The 17,988-nt window shown below is 57.7% G+C and overlaps 2 pseudogenes; both read left to right on the forward strand.

Moving 5' to 3' along the window:
• Nucleotides 1-4,834: 4,834 nt before the first annotated feature.
• Nucleotides 4,835-7,770, forward strand: LOC127029163 (protocadherin gamma-A10-like; annotated as a pseudogene).
• Nucleotides 7,771-10,832: 3,062 nt separating this feature from the next.
• LOC127029164 (protocadherin gamma-B5-like) lies at nucleotides 10,833-16,485 on the forward strand (annotated as a pseudogene).
• The last annotated feature ends 1,503 nt before the right edge of the window (nucleotides 16,486-17,988 follow it).

Consider the following 17,988-nt stretch of genomic DNA (forward strand, 5'->3'; position numbering starts at 1 on the left):
AGACTAGGGGTCAGTGGAGAACACGTGCAGGGTGTTCCCCACATGGTCCCCCAAATCATATTGGCCGCCTAATTGGAAAGATATGGGTTTGACAGGCGGACAGTTAGATGGATAAGGAACTGGCTGAGTCAGTGGCTCAATGTCCAAGTGGAAACCAGTAAGGTGTGGTATTCCTCAAGGGTCCAGTACTGGGACCAGTAGTATTTAGTATCTTCATCAATGACATAGTGAGTGGGATTGAGTGCACCCACAGCAAGTTTGCAGATGCTACCAGCTGAGTGGTGCAGTCGATTTGCTAGAGGGAAGGGATGCCACCCAGAGGGACCTTGACAGGCTGGAGGAGTGGGCCCATGTGAACCTCGTGCAGTTCAACAAGGCCAAGAGCAAGGTGCTGCCCCTGGGTTGGGCAATCCGCAATATCAATACAGGCTGTGGGAGGACTGGATTGAGAGCAGCCTTGCAGAGAAGGACTTGGGGGTACTGGTAGGAGACAAATGGGACATGAGCTGGCCACGTGCTCTTGTTGCCCAGAAAGCCAATCATGTCCTTGGCTGCATAACAAGTAGCATGGCCAGCAGGTCGAGGGAGGTGGTGCTCCCCCTCTACCACGCTTTCGTGAGACCATAGCTGGAGTACTGCATGTAGCTCTGGGGCCCACACTACAAGAAAGACATGGACCTGTTAGAGCTGGTCCAGAGGAGGGCCACAAAAATGGTCAAAGGACTGGAACACCTCCCTATGAAGAAGGGCTGAAGGAGTTGAGGTTCTTCAGCCTGGAGAAGAGAAGGCTCTGGGGGACCTTATTGTGCCTTTTCAATATATAAAGGGGTTGATAAGAGAGATGGAGACAGACTTTTTACCAGGGCCTGTCGTGACAGGACAAGGGGCAATGGTTTTAAACCGAAGGAGGGTAGATTTTGATTGCACATAAGGAAGAAATGTTTTACAATGAGAGTGGTGAGAGACTGGAACAGGTTGCCCAGGGAAGTTGTGGATGCGCCATCATTGGCAGGGTTCAAGGACAGCTTGGACGGGGCTTTGAGCAACGTGACCTAGTGAAGGATGTCCCTGCCCATGGCAGAGGGGTGGACTCGGTGATCTTTAAAGGGCTTTTCCAACCCAAACCACTGTACAATTGTATGAAAGACTCGACGTGGTCTTGGCATTTTCCCATTGTCAGCCCCTCAAGTATGGAGATGCAAAAGAAGGAAGTTTTGTGAATCAGAAACAAAACAATAAAGGTTATTTGGCTATGTTAGGATAGAGGTCTACACACTACCTTTTAGGGTGATACATTTTGCAGTGTAATTGCTCTTCTCCCTACAAGAAAAATCAACAGTGGGACAAAGGTCAGAGACTTACAGGAGCAAAAGGAAGAAAGGCCGGGAAGAGGGAAACCCTTTGCAGGCCCGGCATGACAGGATTGCAATGACTTTTGCTTTGTTCTGTTTCTGATTACTTCTTGATTACTCCAACACAACTATTTCCTTTTGGTATTTGTGGCAGGGAAGGAAAGCAGAACTGAAAAAACCTGACAGAGTGCTAAAAAGCTCTTAAAGTCTTCCCTAGCTATAATATGGTTGCTTGCTCTTATAGTTGCGTCATGATTATATAAAAGCTAGATGAGTTCCTTTATTATTGCTGTGCCAGGAACATTGCCTTCTGAGCATTCATTGTGGCTCAAGGGGACGACGTGAAAGTACCCGAGAGCGTATGTCCGTTGTAAACGCCTTTGGAGTTGCATTAAGGAAAGGTTTCCATGCTTCCTGAGTCAAATAAAAGAGAGGTGTTGGTGGGGAATATATGTAAACATGACCTCAGTAGAAGTGGCATCTCTGTGGAACAAGTGTGTGTGATAAAAGAGGGGAGGAGATTCCCCATGAGCCATGAGTTTGATGAGCCATTCTCTGTTGGATGCCTGCTCCTCTTGTAGTTTGGCCGTTTACCATTTGGGTGCTTTTGAATCCTTCTATTTCTTCCGAGAATGGTGGTGAGCAGAGAAATATACCTAACCTCACACCGAGGGCAGTGGGCTGCTGGGTCTTCCTTGCTCTGCTTGGGCGGCCACTGCCGATCTCTGTTTCCATGAAGGAATGAAACAGTGCTGTGCCGTGACTTTGGTGGCAGCAGGCAGTGCGAAGCGGCACTTCCTGCGTCGTCAGCTGTCACACGAGTAGGGTCAGTGGAGAGGTTCCTGCCATTCAAGCTGTGCTGGATAAAATGGTACAGGTGGTGTGACCCTCTGAGATGTAATGAGCTCTGCTGATGCTGGAGTGTCGAGAAGGCAAAAAAAGGGTCTACAAAACCTGTGCTGTCTACAATGGTGTGTGTTAGTAACGGTGAAGGCAGTACCTTCCTGTGCTGAATGAGACCCTGTACCTTTCTGAACCTCCGTCCTCTTTCTCCTGGGTTTCCCCGGGTGGGGTGGATGGAAGTGCTGATCCGTGTCTCCATGAAGGAAGGAATGAAGAAAGGAACGGGGTAACCCCCTTCCACTCAGAGCAGGCAGCTAGCGGCGGCACTTCTTGGTTCTTTGGTGGTCACAGGTTCGGGTTCAGCTGAGAGGTTTTGACTACGACTCTCGTTTGAGTTCGTAACGGTGAACGCGGTAAATTAATGATTCTGCACGACAGAGTCGGGAAAATGCGGTGGACGCTTGGTGTTGGAGCTTTTTCCTTCTCGATCACTTTTTTCCCAAGCCGATGTACTTGGACGTGGTTGATAGCTGGATGCAAACCCGTTTGGTTAATGGTGTTTCCCAAAGGAAAGGTGCATGTGGCTCCATGCATGGAGAAGTTACAGATTGTTCCTCCCTACTGAATGTTCCCCTCTTCCGTCGAGTGCCCTGCCATGTTTTGGAGAAGGCTGCTGCAGAAATGGCAGCATTAATGGGACGGATACATTTTATCCAGGCATGATTTTTCCGAGTTCTTTGTGCAGTTATTTCTCATTTCTTTTTCCTGGGTGGTAGTTCCTCTTTTTTACTGTCCCTGATCTGTCTTTCATACACAGGGGAAGGTGTAGAATGGGATCATAAAAAAAACCCCAAACAAACTTGCCTTTTGTAGTTCAGAGCCTGTCTTCTTTTCCGATCCCCTTTTCCCAAAGAGAGGTGCTTGGCCCTGGTTGATCCCTTGACAGGGGAATACTAAACGAGGAATTCAGTCTCTCAGCCACTTTTTGCAATAGCTGTTGCATCTACGTGTTGAGAAGAAGAAGGCTCTACCCATCCTGAGAACATCTCTAAAACCAGAAGGAATTACTCAAAATGACAGCAATTAGGCACCTCAATAAAGTCCATTTGCACTTTTACAAAGCCTCCACATAGTTCAGGGTGTGCAGCTGTACTTGTCTTCTCCTGCTGTCCTACAGTATTTTGTTGGAAAGTTGTCCTACCAACATGAAGATTCAAGCATTAGATGAACCCTGTACTAACAGGCATCCATCTTTTCCACCGTGATTGCTGAGAAAAATCAAAGCCCCTTCCTGCTCGTTCAAGCTCTCGAATTCCTCGGATAGATATAAATGTAAATGTGTATAAACTATACAAACCCTAAATTCATGTGGCCTAAGAAAAAGGGAAATCACCCGTTAAAGGCCTTCAAATTTCCTTTTCCATTATTAGCTCTATCTGTGGATGTACCCGCCTTTTAATACAATTCAGTTGCTCTCATCCAGTTCAAAAATACTGTAGAGAATAGACGAATACCGGGAAAAGAAAGGGCGTAAGAAAGATCTGGAGCAAACCAAGCCTGTTCTATGGCTGCACCCATCCCCGCTTTGCTGTTGTGGGCCACAGAAGAGGCACAGGAGCCGAGGCAGATGGACCTGTTGTTCTTCTTGCTGTACTCGCACAGCCATTTTCCCTGCAGTTTGCGGGGAGCCGAGCAGATGGTTCTGGCCAGGTTCACTGCAGGTGCTTCCCGCCTCCCGGGTAGCTGTAGTACAGTGAGTGCGAAGTGATCAAGGGACGTAGAGGCTGAAACGGGGGTGGGTGGGAGAGCATGGTTTTCGAGCAGGAGGGGAGCCTCCTCCTGGCACTGTGTTTTGAGGAAGGTCTTTAGGGAGAACTCCAGAGCCCTGGCGGCGCCTGGCCCCCGCTCCTCGCAGCCTCACTTCTCCCATGAACCGTTCTTCTAGGTGAACTCCTCAGAGTGCAGTGTCAGAGGCTTCCCTGCGAAGTAACCCCAAGCTGCAGCTCAGGAGCTTTCCTCTATATTCGCCATTTCCACTTCATTCTTCACCGTTCGCTTCTTGGTATGATAAGAAGTACCCCGCCCACGTGGTAGGGACGGCGTGTGTTTTCTTTGTGGTCGGGATGGCTGGAGGCTGAAAGAGGAGCTCGGCTGGAGACAAGCGAGCGCCGGAGATCAGGGCTGGACGGGAACCGATGTGTCCGCGGCGGCGGCCCGTCCCCGCGAGCTGCCCGTGGCAAAGGCAGGGCGGGCAGCGCTCGGCAGCGCTCGGTGCCTGCAGTGCCGGGAGGAGGCTGCGGGCGCCGCTGTTGACCGAGGAGGAGCGAGAGGAAGGCCGGAGCGCTGCAGGCAGCCCCGCCCGCTGCGGCCCGGCTGGCTGGCTGGCTGGGTGGGTGGTGGGTGGCTCGGCGTCCGGGCGGTCTGCGAGCGTCCCCGCGGTGCGGAGCCGTGCTGCAGCGAGGCGGAGGGGCCGGCGGGCCGAGCGGCGAGCCGGAGCGGGAGCGGGAGCGGAGCGGGAGCCGGAGCCGGAGCGGAGCGGGAGCCGGAGCCGGAGCCGGAGCGGGAGCGGGAGGCGGGGTCGGCGTTCGTCGGCGGGGAGCGTCCGGCGGTGGTGCGGTGCCGGCGGAGCCGCGGCGGCGATGTGCGCGGCGGGGAGGCGGTGGGGCCGGCGGGAGCGAGCCGTGCTGTGGTGCGTGCTGGTGTCGGCGTGGGAGGCGGCGTGGGGGCAGCTGCGCTACTCGGTTGCCGAGGAGATGCCGAAGGGCTCGTTCGTGGGCGACGTGGCCAAGGACCTGCGGCTGGACCTGCCGGCGCTCCGCGACAGCGGCGTCCGTATCATAGACAGAGGCAGGACGCAGTACTTCGCTCTGCACGGGAAGACGGGACATTTAGTGACGGCGGAGAGGCTAGACAGAGAGCAGCTCTGCGAGAGTGTGCAGCAATGCGTGCTGCGCTGTGAGGTGATAGTGGAGGGGGAAATGCAGGTTTACGGCATCGAAGTGGAAATCACAGACATTAACGACAACGCGCCCAGCTTCGAGGAGGACCTGGAGGAATGAGAATGAGCGAGACGACAGCGCTGGGGTCGCGGTTTCCCCTGGCCGAGGCTCACGACCCGGACGTGGGACCGAATTCCCTGCAGAGGTACGAGCTGAGCGGCGACGAGCACTTCTCGCTGGCCGTGCAGGCGGGCCCCGGCGGGGCTCAGCGTCCCGAGCTGGTGCTGGCGAAGGCGCTGGACCGGGAGGAGGCGGCGTTTCACGAGCTGGTGCTGAGGGCGAGCGACGGCGGAGAGCCGGCGCGGACGGGCACGGCGCGGATCCGCGTGGCGGTGCTGGACGCGAACGACAACGCGCCCGTGTTCAGCCAGGCGGAGTACACGGTGCGTGTGCCGGAGGACGTGCCCGTGGGCTCCGTCCTCGTCAGCGTCACGGCCGCCGACGCCGACGAGGGGCTGAACGGGCACGTGAAGTATACATTTCCAAAACCGTTTCAGATGAAAGCCTCGCGGATTTTCCATCTGGAGTCTGAGACGGGAGCGATCACGCTGGTGCGGAGCCTGGACTTCGAGGAAGGCGACTCGTACGAACTGGAGGTGCAGGCACGGGACGGCGGGGCCTCTCCGACACGGCGAAAGTCGCGATCAGCGTGACAGACGTGAACGACAACGCGCCCCAGATTTCGGTGCGGTCGGCGCTGAGTGCGATCTCTGAGGACGCGCCGCGGGGACGGTGGTGGCCCTGCTGCACGTGCAGGACCGGGACTCGGGGGCGAACGGCGAGGTGCGGTGCAGCATCGCCGAGCGCGTCCCGTTCCGGCTGGAGCGGTCGTTTGAGGACTACTACCGCGTGGTGACGGCGAGCGAGCTGGACCGGGAGGCGGTGGCGGAGTACAACGTGACGGTGCGGGCGGCGGACGGCGGGTCGCCGGCGCTGTGGAGCAGCGCGGTGCTGGCGCTGCGGGTGCTGGACGTGAACGACAACGCGCCGGTGTTCGCGGAGGCGCGCTACAGCGCCCGCTGCCCGAGAACAACGCGGCGGGCGCGCTGGTGCTGACGGTGCGGGCGTCGGACGCGGACTGGGGGCAGAACGCGCGCGTGCGGTACCGGCTGTCGGAGGGGCGGGTGCGGGGCGCGCCGCTGTCGTCGTACGTGTCGGTGCAGGCGGAGACGGGCGCGCTGTACGCGCTGCGCTCCTTCGACTACGAGGAGGTGCGCGAGGTGGGGCTGTGGGTGCGGGCGGAGGACGGCGGCGCGCCGGCGCTGAGCAGCAACGTGTCGGTGCGGCTCGTGATCGTGGACGAGAACGACAACGCGCCGCAGGTGCTGTACCCGCCGGCGGCGGCGGCGGCGGCGGCGGCGGGCGCGGGCGCGGGGTGGGCGGGCGTGGAGCTGGCGCCGCGCTCGGCGGAGCCCGGGGCGCTGGTGGCCAAGGTGGTGGCGGTGGACGCGGACGCGGGGCAGAACGCGTGGCTGTCGTACGAGCTGGCAAGGCGACGGAGCCGGGGCTGTTCCGCGTGGGGCTGCACAGCGGCGAGGTGCGGACGGCGCGCTTCCCGCTGGCCCGCGACGCGGCGCGGCAGAGCCTGGTGGTGGTGGTGAAGGACCACGGGCGGCCGGCGCTGTCGGCCACGGCGACGCTGACGGTGGTGCTGGCCGAGAGCGTGGCCGAGCTGCTGTCGGAGCTGGGCAGCGCGGCGGCGGCGCCGGGCGAGGCGGCCGGCAGCCTGACGCGGTGGCTGGTGGTGGCCGTGGCGGCCGTGTCCTGCCTCTTCCTCGCCTTCCTGCTGCTGCTGCTGGCGCTGCGCCTGCGGCGCTGGCGCCGCTCGCAGCTGCTGGCGGCGGGCAGCGGCGCCTTGCGCGGCGTCCCGGGCCTCGCACTTCGTGGGCATCGACGGCGTCCGCGCCTTCCTGCACTCCTACTCGCACGAGGTGTCGCTCACCGCCGACTCGCGCAAGAGCCAGCTCCGCTTGTCGGGCGGCAGCTGCTGCGACACCCTCCCGGCCCGGCCGCCGCCCGACGAGCCCGCGCCGCTGCTCGGGGAGGACCCTGCCGGCGCCCCGCCGCGCGGACCCCGCCGCTCCCCGGTGAGTTCCTCTGAGCACACTTGCTCCGCGACGCTTCCCTCTGCTGCTTCTCTGCCCTTTCCCCGCCGCCTTCTCTCTCTGTCCCGCGCGCGGAGCTGTCGTTCCAAGGAAGGCAAAGCTGCGTTCAGCACCGCGCTGGGTGCTGGTGCCTCTTGCTGCGGGGAGGGAGCGTGGGGTTGCGGCTCAGCGTTACAGTGGCTGTGGGAGGCCGGCGAAGGGAGCCTGCTGCCGGCTGGAGCTTCCTTAGAGCGGGCCTTTGGCTCTCATCACGGCGTTCCTGTGTTGCACGCCGTTCCCTGAGCCAGTCTCTCCTGGAGGACAGCGCCTCTTTTACTTTCAGACCCTTGACGTTTCTCCTCTGAGGTGCACTTGGCAGACAATCTGTCTCCCTCTTAGTGCAGAGATGTGAAGACAGCTATGTGCAGTCCGTGCGTGATCCTGCAAGTGCTTGCAGATGCTGAGGGTCAAAGAACACCGTGCAAGGTGTGAAGGGTTGGAGATGGGAGTCGTGGGAGCTGTGTGTGAGGAGCTGTTGAAGGGCACAAGAGCTGTGGTTTGCTCCTTTCCCTGTTCAGTGCCCAGCTGTGGTGTCATGCAATGTGAGTTTCGTCTTCCCAAGCGAGTTTAGCCAGAAGACATGTTATTCCAGCTGCGTGGGGAGCCCTGGGAGGTTCTTCCTGTGTGTTTGCAGGTTGTCATCAGTTCTTAACTAACAGCTTAATTAGGTACTTATGAGAAATGCCATAAATGGGAGCATTGGGAAGAGGGAAGTGCCCTAATCTAGAAGAGTATGTTGTGCTCCCTTCCTCTCTGCGCGTGTTAAGTTCTTGCCTTGCTCGTTGTAATGATCTGAAGGTGGGCCTTTGTCTCTGACAGTGTGTGGAAGATCGCATCTGTTCCATTTGTCTGACTGTCCCGTACATGCCTTTCACGTTTACAGCTGTAAAGAGAAAGACTTCCATAGATGTGTTTCCTTCAAATGCAAACTGGAAGAAATGCTCTTGCTTGTCACATAGACATGGTGAGAAGTCACATATTCTCCATGGTAAGGAGCAGTTTTCTGAGCAATTGTCTTTGGGTGTAGTCCATCTGCACATGACGAAGATCACTGAAACCATGCAATCTGTGAAGGGTTTGAGGAGAGTCTAGGTGGTGCTGTGCGTGAGGATGTACTGGTGGAGACATGGCATGTGTTTTGTTGATTCCCAGGGTTTATTGCTGGCCTACATAAAATGAGTCTGAAGGTGTCTTATTTTTGGATATGCCTTTCTTGGACTCCAACTGGCCAAGTTGTGGGTTCATCAGTTTGCTTTCCTGTTGCATGATGATTCCTGGGAATGACGGTTATTAGGCACAGTTGTACACTTTGCATTACACGTGGTAGTGTACTGTATCTTCCAAGTTGCCCATGTGCTGAAGAAGGATGACGTTGCCGTTGAGCTGAGACTTTGATGAGTGGGTCTTTAATTGAGTTCCATAGCGCTCATGGCTTTTAGAACCTTTTCTGTTTCTTCTTCAAATTATATGGGATGAGCAGAAAAATCTCTTTGCACGCATCCGTGTTGCAGTGCTTGGATTCTGAGAGTTGTGTGCACAACATTACTTTCGTGTGTCTGTCTGCAGAGGTAGCTTTCCTGTTGCGTGATATTTGGGCAGGGTGAAGAGTTCTGCCTGTCCAGAGACAGGGCAGGTGGAAGAGTTCGCTGTGCTATAGTGTGAAATGGCTAGAGGGAATGTCTAAAGGTTCAGTTTGTTCACTTTGTGTTAGATGAGGCCCACAGTTGTGGTTCCATGCATATTCTCTTGTTTATTGTCCAGAGAAGTTACTCTGAGGAAGCATGGCTGTGGTCTACGGTGTGAACTTCTGTGTGAGCCTCCTGTGGGCTTGTTAGCAACGAGTTACCTTTTCTGTGTACCTACTACAACTGACACAATATGAAACGTGAAGCTATGATTCTTACACTTGTGTAGGTTTCCCATTCTTGCCTTGTTTCTTTGTCCAGGTCTAAAGTTGGGCCTCATTTTGGCTGGTAATCTTTAACCATTAAAAGATGAAAAGACTGAGAGATTATCGGGCTGGGAGAGTAGTTTCCATCCATACCTTGAAGGCTTGCAGCTGTCAAGATGTGGTGGGTTAACTTTGGTGAGCCGCCAGGTGCCCACCAAGCCACTCCCCCTCCTCAAGTGGATGGAAATACGATGAAAGGCTCATGGGTCGAGATAAGGGCAGGGAGATCACTCAGCGATTACTGTCACAGGCCAAACAGACTTGAGTCGGGGAAATTAATTTAATGTATTGCCAATGAAAGTCAGAGTAGGGTAATGAGAAAGAAGAACAATCTTAAAACATCTTCCCGCCACTCCTCCCTTCTTCCTGGGCTCAACTTCACTCCCGATTTCTCTACCTCCTCCCGCCGAGAGGTGCAGGGGACGGGGAACGGGGGTTGCGGTCAGTTCATCCTGCGTTGTCTCTGCCACTCCTTCCTCCTCACGCCCTTCCCCTGCTCCAGTGTGGGGTCCCACCCATGGGAGACAGTCCTTTACGAACTTCTCCAACCAACTCCTTCCCACAGGCTGCAGATCTTCACAATGTGCTCCAGTATGGGTTCTCTCCATGGGGTGCAGTCCTTCAGGAACGGACTGCTTCAGCATAGGTCACCCGCAAGGGTCACAGGTCCTGCCAGAAGACGTGCTCCAGCATGGCTCCTCTCCACGGGGCCACATGTTCTTCCAAGAGCCTGTTCCAGTGCGGGCTCTCCACAGGGTCACAGCCTCCTTCGGGGCACATCCACCCGCTCCAGCGCGGTGTCCTCCACGGGCGGCAGGGTGGATATCTGCTCCACCATGGACCTCCATGTGCTGCAGGGGGACAACCTGCATCACCATGGTCTTCATCATGGGCTGCAGGGGAATCTCTGCTCCGGCACCTGGAGCACCTCCTTCTTCACTGACCTTGGTGTCTGCATAGTTGTTTCTCTCACGTATTCTCACTCCTCTCTCCCAGCTGCTGTTGCACAGCAGGTTTTAACCCTTCTTAAATATGTTATCCCGGAGGTGCTACCACTGTCGCTGATTGGCTCAGTTTGGCCAGCGGTGGCTCCATCTTGGAGCCAGCTGGAACTGCCTCTGTCATACAGGAGGGAAGCTTCTGACATCTTCTCACAGAAGCCACCCCTGTAGCCCCCCGCTACCAAAGCCTTGCCACGCAAACCCAATGCACGAGACAAAGACTTTGACAGACTTCTGTTTCCCTAAAATGTCGCGGAATGAAATGCTCTTTTGCCTGTGGCCGATAGATGGCCAAAAGTTGGATATTGTCCATGGTGCAACTAGAGGCTGTGAACGCAGAGCAAGGAGCATGAGAGGCTGGCTTTGAACCAGGAAACTAGGTGGGTCAATGCGGTTTTGGATGAGCAACGATTTGATTTCATGGCTGGTGCCGAGGTCTGCGCCATTCATGCTGTGATCCTGGTTTCCCTGTCCTGAAAGGCAATGGTAATCCTCCAACAATAATAAAGTGTTTGTGCAATAACTGTGCATGTAGAGTGATGATGGTCCTCCTGCTGGCGGAGGACCTTTTCAGCGGGGACACCTCTGGGAAGTGGAGCCCGAGCACCAGTGCCAGCGCTGAAGAGCCGCCCGTCGACACCGACGTGCCACACGCCTACAAGCCCACGCTCTCGTTGTTTTCCTTGAGCCTTTCTGAACCTCTGTCCTCTTTGCCTTGGGTTTCCCTGGGTGGTGTCGATGGGAAGTGCTGGTCTGTATGTCCATGAAGCAATGAGAGAAGGAACAGTGTAACCCCCTTCCATTCTGAGCAGGAAGTGAGACATGGCACTAGCTTTTTCATCCTACGTGTAGGCTCAGTGGACAGTTGCTGGCCATTCAGTTTGTGCTGAGTAAAATGGTAGAAGCTAAAACTGGTGAAGCTGAAACCTTTTGATTTCTCGTGAAAGCGCTTGACTCTGCATAACAGACTCTGTAACAGGGTTGGGTTTGTGTTGCAGAGCTTCTTTTCCTTTCTCAATGCTTTTTCCCAATGGGATGCACTTGGACCTGATTGATAGCATTGGACACAGAGCTGTTGCTTATTGCTGTTTTGGGAATGGATTTCCAAAGGGAACGAGCGTGAGGTTCCATTAATAGAGAAATTAGATTTTCTTCTGCGTAAAGAAAGAAAGGAGTCTCGCCGTCTGCCCTCCCAGCTTTTGGAGGAAGGCCGCTGCAGAAAGAGTAGCATTAGGCAGATGAATTCCTTTTCTCCAGGCATGATTTCTCTGTGTTGTTGCTGCAGCTATTTCTCATTGTTTATTCCATCCTTGGGGGTAGTACCTTCCTGACATTCCTCTACATTGCTCAACTGACTTTTATATACAGGTGAGGGTCAAGGGAGATGGTGAAGTATAGCTGAGGGTAGAAAAGCATTTCCCTGGAGGGCTGTAATTGCTATGGCATCAATACCGGGTTTCATCCATCCATACCTTGGAGTTCCATCCATACCTTGAAGGCTTAGAGGCCGCCAAGACAAGGACTTTGATAGACTTCTGTCACCCTAAAATGTCGCTGAATGAAATGCTCTTTTGCCTGTGGCTGACAGATGGCCAAAAGTTGGATATTGTCCATGGTTCAACGAAAGGCTGTGAAGGCAGGGCAAGGAGGGTGAGACACTGGCTTTGAACCAGGAAACCAGGTGAGTCAATGTGTTTTTGGCTGGGCAATGGTTTGATTTCATGGCTGGTGCCAAGACCTGGGCCGTTCACGTTATGATCCTAGCTCTGCTGTCCTGAAAGGCAATGACAGTCTTCTGATGAGAAAGTATTTGTCTAATAACTCGGCATTTAGAAGGACGATGCATGGGTAGAATGGCATCTGATCCACCGGGGAAGGTCACATCTGTTCCAACTTTCTGAGTGCAGGGGCAGTTCCCGTACACCCCTTTGAGGTTTACAGCTGTAAAGAGGAAGGCTTTCATAGGCATACGTGTGCTCACCCAGGCACGCTTGTCTGTAGCACAAGAATGCAAACCCATGTCTACTGCAGTCCTCAAAGTGCAGAGTGGCAACCCAGGCCAGGCAAGGAGTTTCCATGAACAGCTTTGACAGTTGGACAGTTAGATGGATAAGGAACTGGCTGGATGGCTGCATCCAAAGAGCTCTAGTCAATGGCTCAACATCCAATTGGAAACCAGCAATGTGTGGTGTCCCACAAGGGTCCGTACTGGGACCAATACTATTTAAGATATCTCAAGAATATGTTCATCAATAACCCAGACAGTGGAATTGAGTGCACCACAGCAAGTTTGCAGATGACACCGAAACTGAGTGGTGCAGTCGATTTGCTAGAGGGAAGGGATGCCATCCAGAGAGACCTTGACAGGCTGGAGGAGTGGGCCCATGTGAACCTTGTGCAGTTCAACAAGGCCAAGAGCAAGGTCCTGCCCCTGGGTTGGGGCAATCCCCAGTTTCAGTAAAGAGTGGGGGATTGAGAGCAGCCTTGTGAAGAAGGACTTGGGGGTACTGGTAGGAGACAAATGGGACATGAGCTGGCCACGTGCTCTTGTTGCCCAGAAAGCCAATCATATCCTGGGCTGTATAACAGGTAGCATGGCCAGCAGGTCGAGGGAGGTGGTGCTCCCCCTCTACCATGCTTTCGTGAGACCATAGCTGGAGTACGGCGTACAGCTCTGGGGCACACACTACAAGAAAGACATGGACCTGTTAGAGCTGGTCCAGAGGAGGGCCACAAAAATGGTCAAAGGACTGGAACACCTCCCTATGAAGAAGGGCTGAAGGAGTTGAGGTTCTTCAGCCTGGAGAAGAGAAGGCTCTGGGGAGACCTTATTGCGCCTTTTCAATATATAAAGGGGGTTGATAAGAAAGATGGAGAAGGCTTTTTACCAGGGCCTGTCGTGACAGGACAAGGGGCAACGGTTTTGAACCGAAGGAGGGTAGGTTCTGATTTGACATAAAGAAGTAATGTTTTATGATGAGAGTGGTGAGAGACTGGAGCAGGTTGCCCAGGGAAGTTGTGGATGCGCCATCATTGGAAGGGTTCAAGGACAGCTTGGACGGGGCTTTGAGCAACGTGACCTAGTGAAGGATGTCCCTGCCCATGGCAGAGGGGTGGACTCGGTGATCTTTAAAGGGCTTTTCCAACCAAACCCACTGTACAATTGTATGAAAGACTCGATGTGTCTTGGCATTTCCCATTGTCAGCCCCTCAAGTATGGAGATGCAAAAGAAGGAAGTTTTGTGAATCAGAAAGACAATCGTAGAGGTCTATCTTATTGTCAGTAATTCCTGAGTCTAATAAAAGAGAGACCCCAAAGCTGGGTGCAGCCACTGAACCAGTAGTCAAATCCCGGGCCCTGGGAGCGCGGCCATCAGCCGGCTGCGGTGGCGTCGCGGCGCCTCCGGGTGCCGCTGTTGGCCGACGCGGAGCGGCGCTGGGCCAGCCGCAGCCGCAGCCGGGCCGGAGCGGCCGGAGCCGGAGCCGGAGCCGGCCGGCAGCGTCGTGCCCCCGCAGGCTGCTCGCTCGCACGGCGCCGGCCAGAGCGGCAGCGGCACGGGCAGCAGAGGCGAGAGGCGGCGCGGGGAGCGGCGGCGTCCGAGCCGGCGCCGAGATCGCTGCCGTCCGGCGGCCCCTGCGCTCGCTGCGGAGAGCGGCTGGAAGGGAGGGAGGGCAGCGGCAGGAGGGAGGAGCGCGGCGAGCGCTGCCGAGAATGGCGGGCAGGCAGAGGCAGAGCCGCCGGCGAGCAGCCGGGCGAGTGCTGCTGCCCGCTTGCTGCTGGGCTTGTGCTGCCGGGCGGCGCCGGAGCGGATCCGCTACGCCATCGCCGAGGAGCTGGGCAGAGGCTCGCTGGTGGGGCCGCTGGCGCGGGACCTGGGGCTGAGCCCGGCGGAGCTGCCGGCACGCAAGCTGCGGCTCAGCGCCGAGAAGCACTACTTCGGCGTGAGCGGGGAGACCGGGAACCTGTACGTGAGCGAGAGGCTGGACCGGGAGGAGCTGTGCGGCGAGGCGGCGTCCTGCTCCGTCAGCTTCGAGGCGCTGCTGCAGAACCCGCTCAACGTTTTTCCACGTCGAGGTGGCCATCCAGGACGTCAACGACAACGCGCCGCGCTTCCTGCGAGACCGTTTCCAGCTGGAGATCAACGAGTTCACTTCTCCCGGCGCCCGCTTTGCCTTGGGCACGGCCGAAGACGCGGACGTGGGCAGCAACTCGCTGCAGGGCTACGAGCTGGAGGCGAACGGGTACTTCGCGGTGGAGGCGAAGGAGAGCCAGGACGGCAGCAAGTTCGCGGAGCTGGTGCTGCGGCGCGCGCTGGACCGGGGAGAGCGAGCAGAGCCTGCGGCTGGTGCTGACGGCGGTGGACGGCGGCGAGCCGCCCCGGAGCGGCACCGCCCAGCTCTGCAATCAACGTCAACCGACGCCAACGACAACCCCCCCGTGTTCGCGCAGGACCGGTACCGGCGCGAGCCTGCGCGAGGACGCGCCGGCGGGCTCGCCGGTGCTGAACGTCTCCGCCTCCGACGCCGACGCCGGCACCAACGCCCGCATCACCTACGGCTTCGGGGAAACGCCGGCCAAGGTGCTTGAGAAGTTCGTGGTGGACGCGGAGAGCGGGGCGATCACGCTGCAGGAGGCGCTGGACTTCGAGGACACGCGAGGGCTACACGCTGCTGGTGGAGGCGAGGGACGGGGGCGGTCTGGTGGCGCACTGCAAGGTGGAGGTGGAGGTGCTGGACGTGAACGACAACGCGCCCGAAATCACGGTGTTGTCGGTGTCGAGCCCGGTGCCGAGGACGCGCCGGCCGGCACCGGTGGTGGCCCTCCTCGAACGTGATGGACCGGGGACTCCGGGGAGAACGGGCAGGTGTGGTGCGAGCTGTCGGGCGAGGCGCCGCTGTCGATCGTGGCGTCGTCGGGCGGCTCGTACAAGTGGTGACGGCGCGAGCGCGCTGGACCGGGAGCAGGCGCCCGAGCAGCGGGCGACGGTGGTGGCCAGGGACCGGGGCAGCCCGGCGCTGTGGAGCCGCGCGGCGCTGGTGCTGGAGGTGTCGGACGTGAACGACAACGCGCCGGTGTTCGAGGAGGCCGCCTACAGCGCCTACGTGGCGGAGAACAACGCGGCGGGCGCGCCGGTGCTGCGCGTGCGCGCGCGGGACGCGGACGCGGGCGCCAACGGGCGCGTGAGCTACTGGCTGGCGGGCGGCAGCGCGGGCGCGGCGCGTACGTGTCGGTGGAGGCGCGGAGCGGCGCGGTGTACGCGCAGCGCTCCTTCGACTACGAGGAGTGCCGCGAGTTCGCGGTGGCGGTGCGGGCGCAGGACGGCGGGGCGCCGGCGCGGAGCTCGACGGCGACGGTGCGCGTCTTCGTGCTGGACCGCAACGACAACGCGCCGCGGGTGCTGTGGCCGGCGGCGGGGGCGGGGGCGGGGGGCGGCGGCGCCGTTCGAGGTGGTGCCGCGGTCGGCCGAGGCCGGGTACCTGGTGGCGAAGGTGGTGGCGGTGGACGCGGACGCGGGGCGCAACGCGTGGCTGTCGTACGAGCTGGTGCAGGCGCCGGAGCCGGCGCTGTTCCGCGTGGGGCTGCACAGCGGCGAGGTGCGGACGGCGCGGGCCGTGTCGGCGAGGGACGCGGCGAAGCAGCGGCTGGTGGCCGTGGTGAAGGACCACGGGCAGCCGGCGCTGTCGGCCACGGCCACGCTGCACGTGGTGCTGGCCGAGAGCTTGCAGGAGGCGCTGCCGGAGCTGAGCGAGCGGGCGGCGGGCGGCGAGTCGCCGGCGGAGCTGCAGTTCTACCTGGTGCTGGCGCTGGCGCTCCTCTCCGCCCTGTTCCTGCTGAGCGTGGCGCTGGCCGTGCTGGCGCGGGTGCGCCGGGCGGGCCGGCCGCGCCGTCCTGCGCTGCCTGGGCGCGCAGCGCTTCTCCGTGGCCGGCGGCGCCTTGCCGGCCGACTTCTGCGAGGGCACCCCTTGCCCACCTCTCTCAAACCTGTGCGGTGGCGGCCGGCCCGCGCCGTCGCCGAGGCCGCTTGGCTGGCCGCCGCCGCCGCCGCTGCCGCAGCCTGCCCGCGGAGGAGCTTCTGGGCGGGGAGCCCTGCGGGAAGCGGAGCCCGAGCAGCAGCGCCGGCGCGGGAGAGCCGCCCGCCGACGCCGACGCCGACGCCCCGCAGGTCTGTAAGCCCGCGCAGTCCTTGCCTCTGAGCCTTTCCTAACGTCACGCCGAGGGCGGTGGGCTGCTGGGTCTTCCTTGCTCTGCTTGGGCGGCCACTGCCGATCCCTGTTTCCATGAAGGAATGAAACAGTGCTGTGCCGTGTCTTGGTGGCAGCAGGCAGTGCGAAGCGGCACTTCCTGCGTCGTCAGCTGTCACACGAGTAGGGTCAGTGGAGAGGTTCCTGCCATTCAAGCTGTGCTGGATAAAATGGTACAGGTGGTGTGACCCTCTGAGATGTAATGAGCTCTGCTGATGCTGGGTGTCGAGAAGGCAAAGAAAGGGTCTACAAAACCTGTGCTGTCTACAGTGGTGTGTGTTAGTAACGGCGAAGGCGTACCCTTCCTGTACCGAATGAGACCCTGTACCCTTTCTGAACCTCCGTCCTCTTTCTCCTGGTTTCCCCGGGTGGGTGGATGGGAAGTGCTGATCCGTGTCTCCATGAAGGAAGGAATGAAGAAAGGAACGGGCCAGCCCTTCCACTCAGAGCAGGCAGCTAGCGGCGGCACTTCTTGGTTCTTTGGTGGTCAGAGGTTCGGGTTCAGCTGAGAGGTTTTGACTACGACTCTCGTTTGAGTTCGTAACGGTGAACGCGGTAAATTAATGATTCTGCACGACAGAGTCGGGAAAATGCGGTGGACGCTCGGTGTTGGAGCTTTTTCCTTCCCGATCACTTTTTTCCCAAGCCGATGTACTTGGACGTGGTTGATAGCTGGATGCAAACCCTTGGTTAATGGTGTTTCCCAAAGGAAAGGTGCATGTGTGCTCCATGCATGGAGAAGTTACAGATTGTTCCTCCCTAGTGAATGTTCCCCTCTTCCGTGGAGTGCCTGCCATGTTTTGGAGAAGGCTGCTGCAGAAATGGCAGCATTAATGGGAGGATACATTTTATCCAGGCATGATTTTTCCAAGTTCTTTCTGCTAGCGTTAGTTCCCTCTTTTTTACCGTCCCTGATCTGTCTTTCATACACAGGGGAAGGTGTAGAATGGAACCTCAAAAAACCCAACAAACTGCCTTTTGTAGTTCAGAGCCTGTCTCTTTTCCGATCCCTTTTTCCCAAAGAGAGGTGCTTGGCCCTGGTTGATCCCCTTGACAGGGGAATAGGAAACCGAGGAATTCAGTCCCTCAGCCTCTTTTGGAATAGTGCCTGTTTTACCAGCAGAGTAGTGGGCTGTTGGTCTTTGTTTGCTTTGGCAGTTAGTGCCGATCTCTGTTTCCATGAAGGAATGAAATAATCCTGTACCGCCGCTTTTTTGGCAGTGCGAACTGGCACCTCCTGTGTCATCAGCTGTCAGACGAGTTGAGTCAGTGGAGAGGTTCCACCATTCAAGGCAAAAAATGGTCTACAAAACCTGTGCTGTCTACAATGGTGTGTGTTAGTAACGTGAAGGCGATCCTTCCTCTGTACAATGAGATCTGCTAATTCTACATGACGCGTTAGTAAAATGTGGTTGACGCTTGGTGTTGATGTTTCCTTCCCGATCGCTTTTCCCG

The sequence above is a fragment of the Gymnogyps californianus genome, unplaced genomic scaffold (genome assembly GCF_018139145.2).
Source record: "Gymnogyps californianus isolate 813 unplaced genomic scaffold, ASM1813914v2 HiC_scaffold_83, whole genome shotgun sequence".
NCBI lineage: Eukaryota > Metazoa > Chordata > Aves > Accipitriformes > Cathartidae > Gymnogyps > Gymnogyps californianus.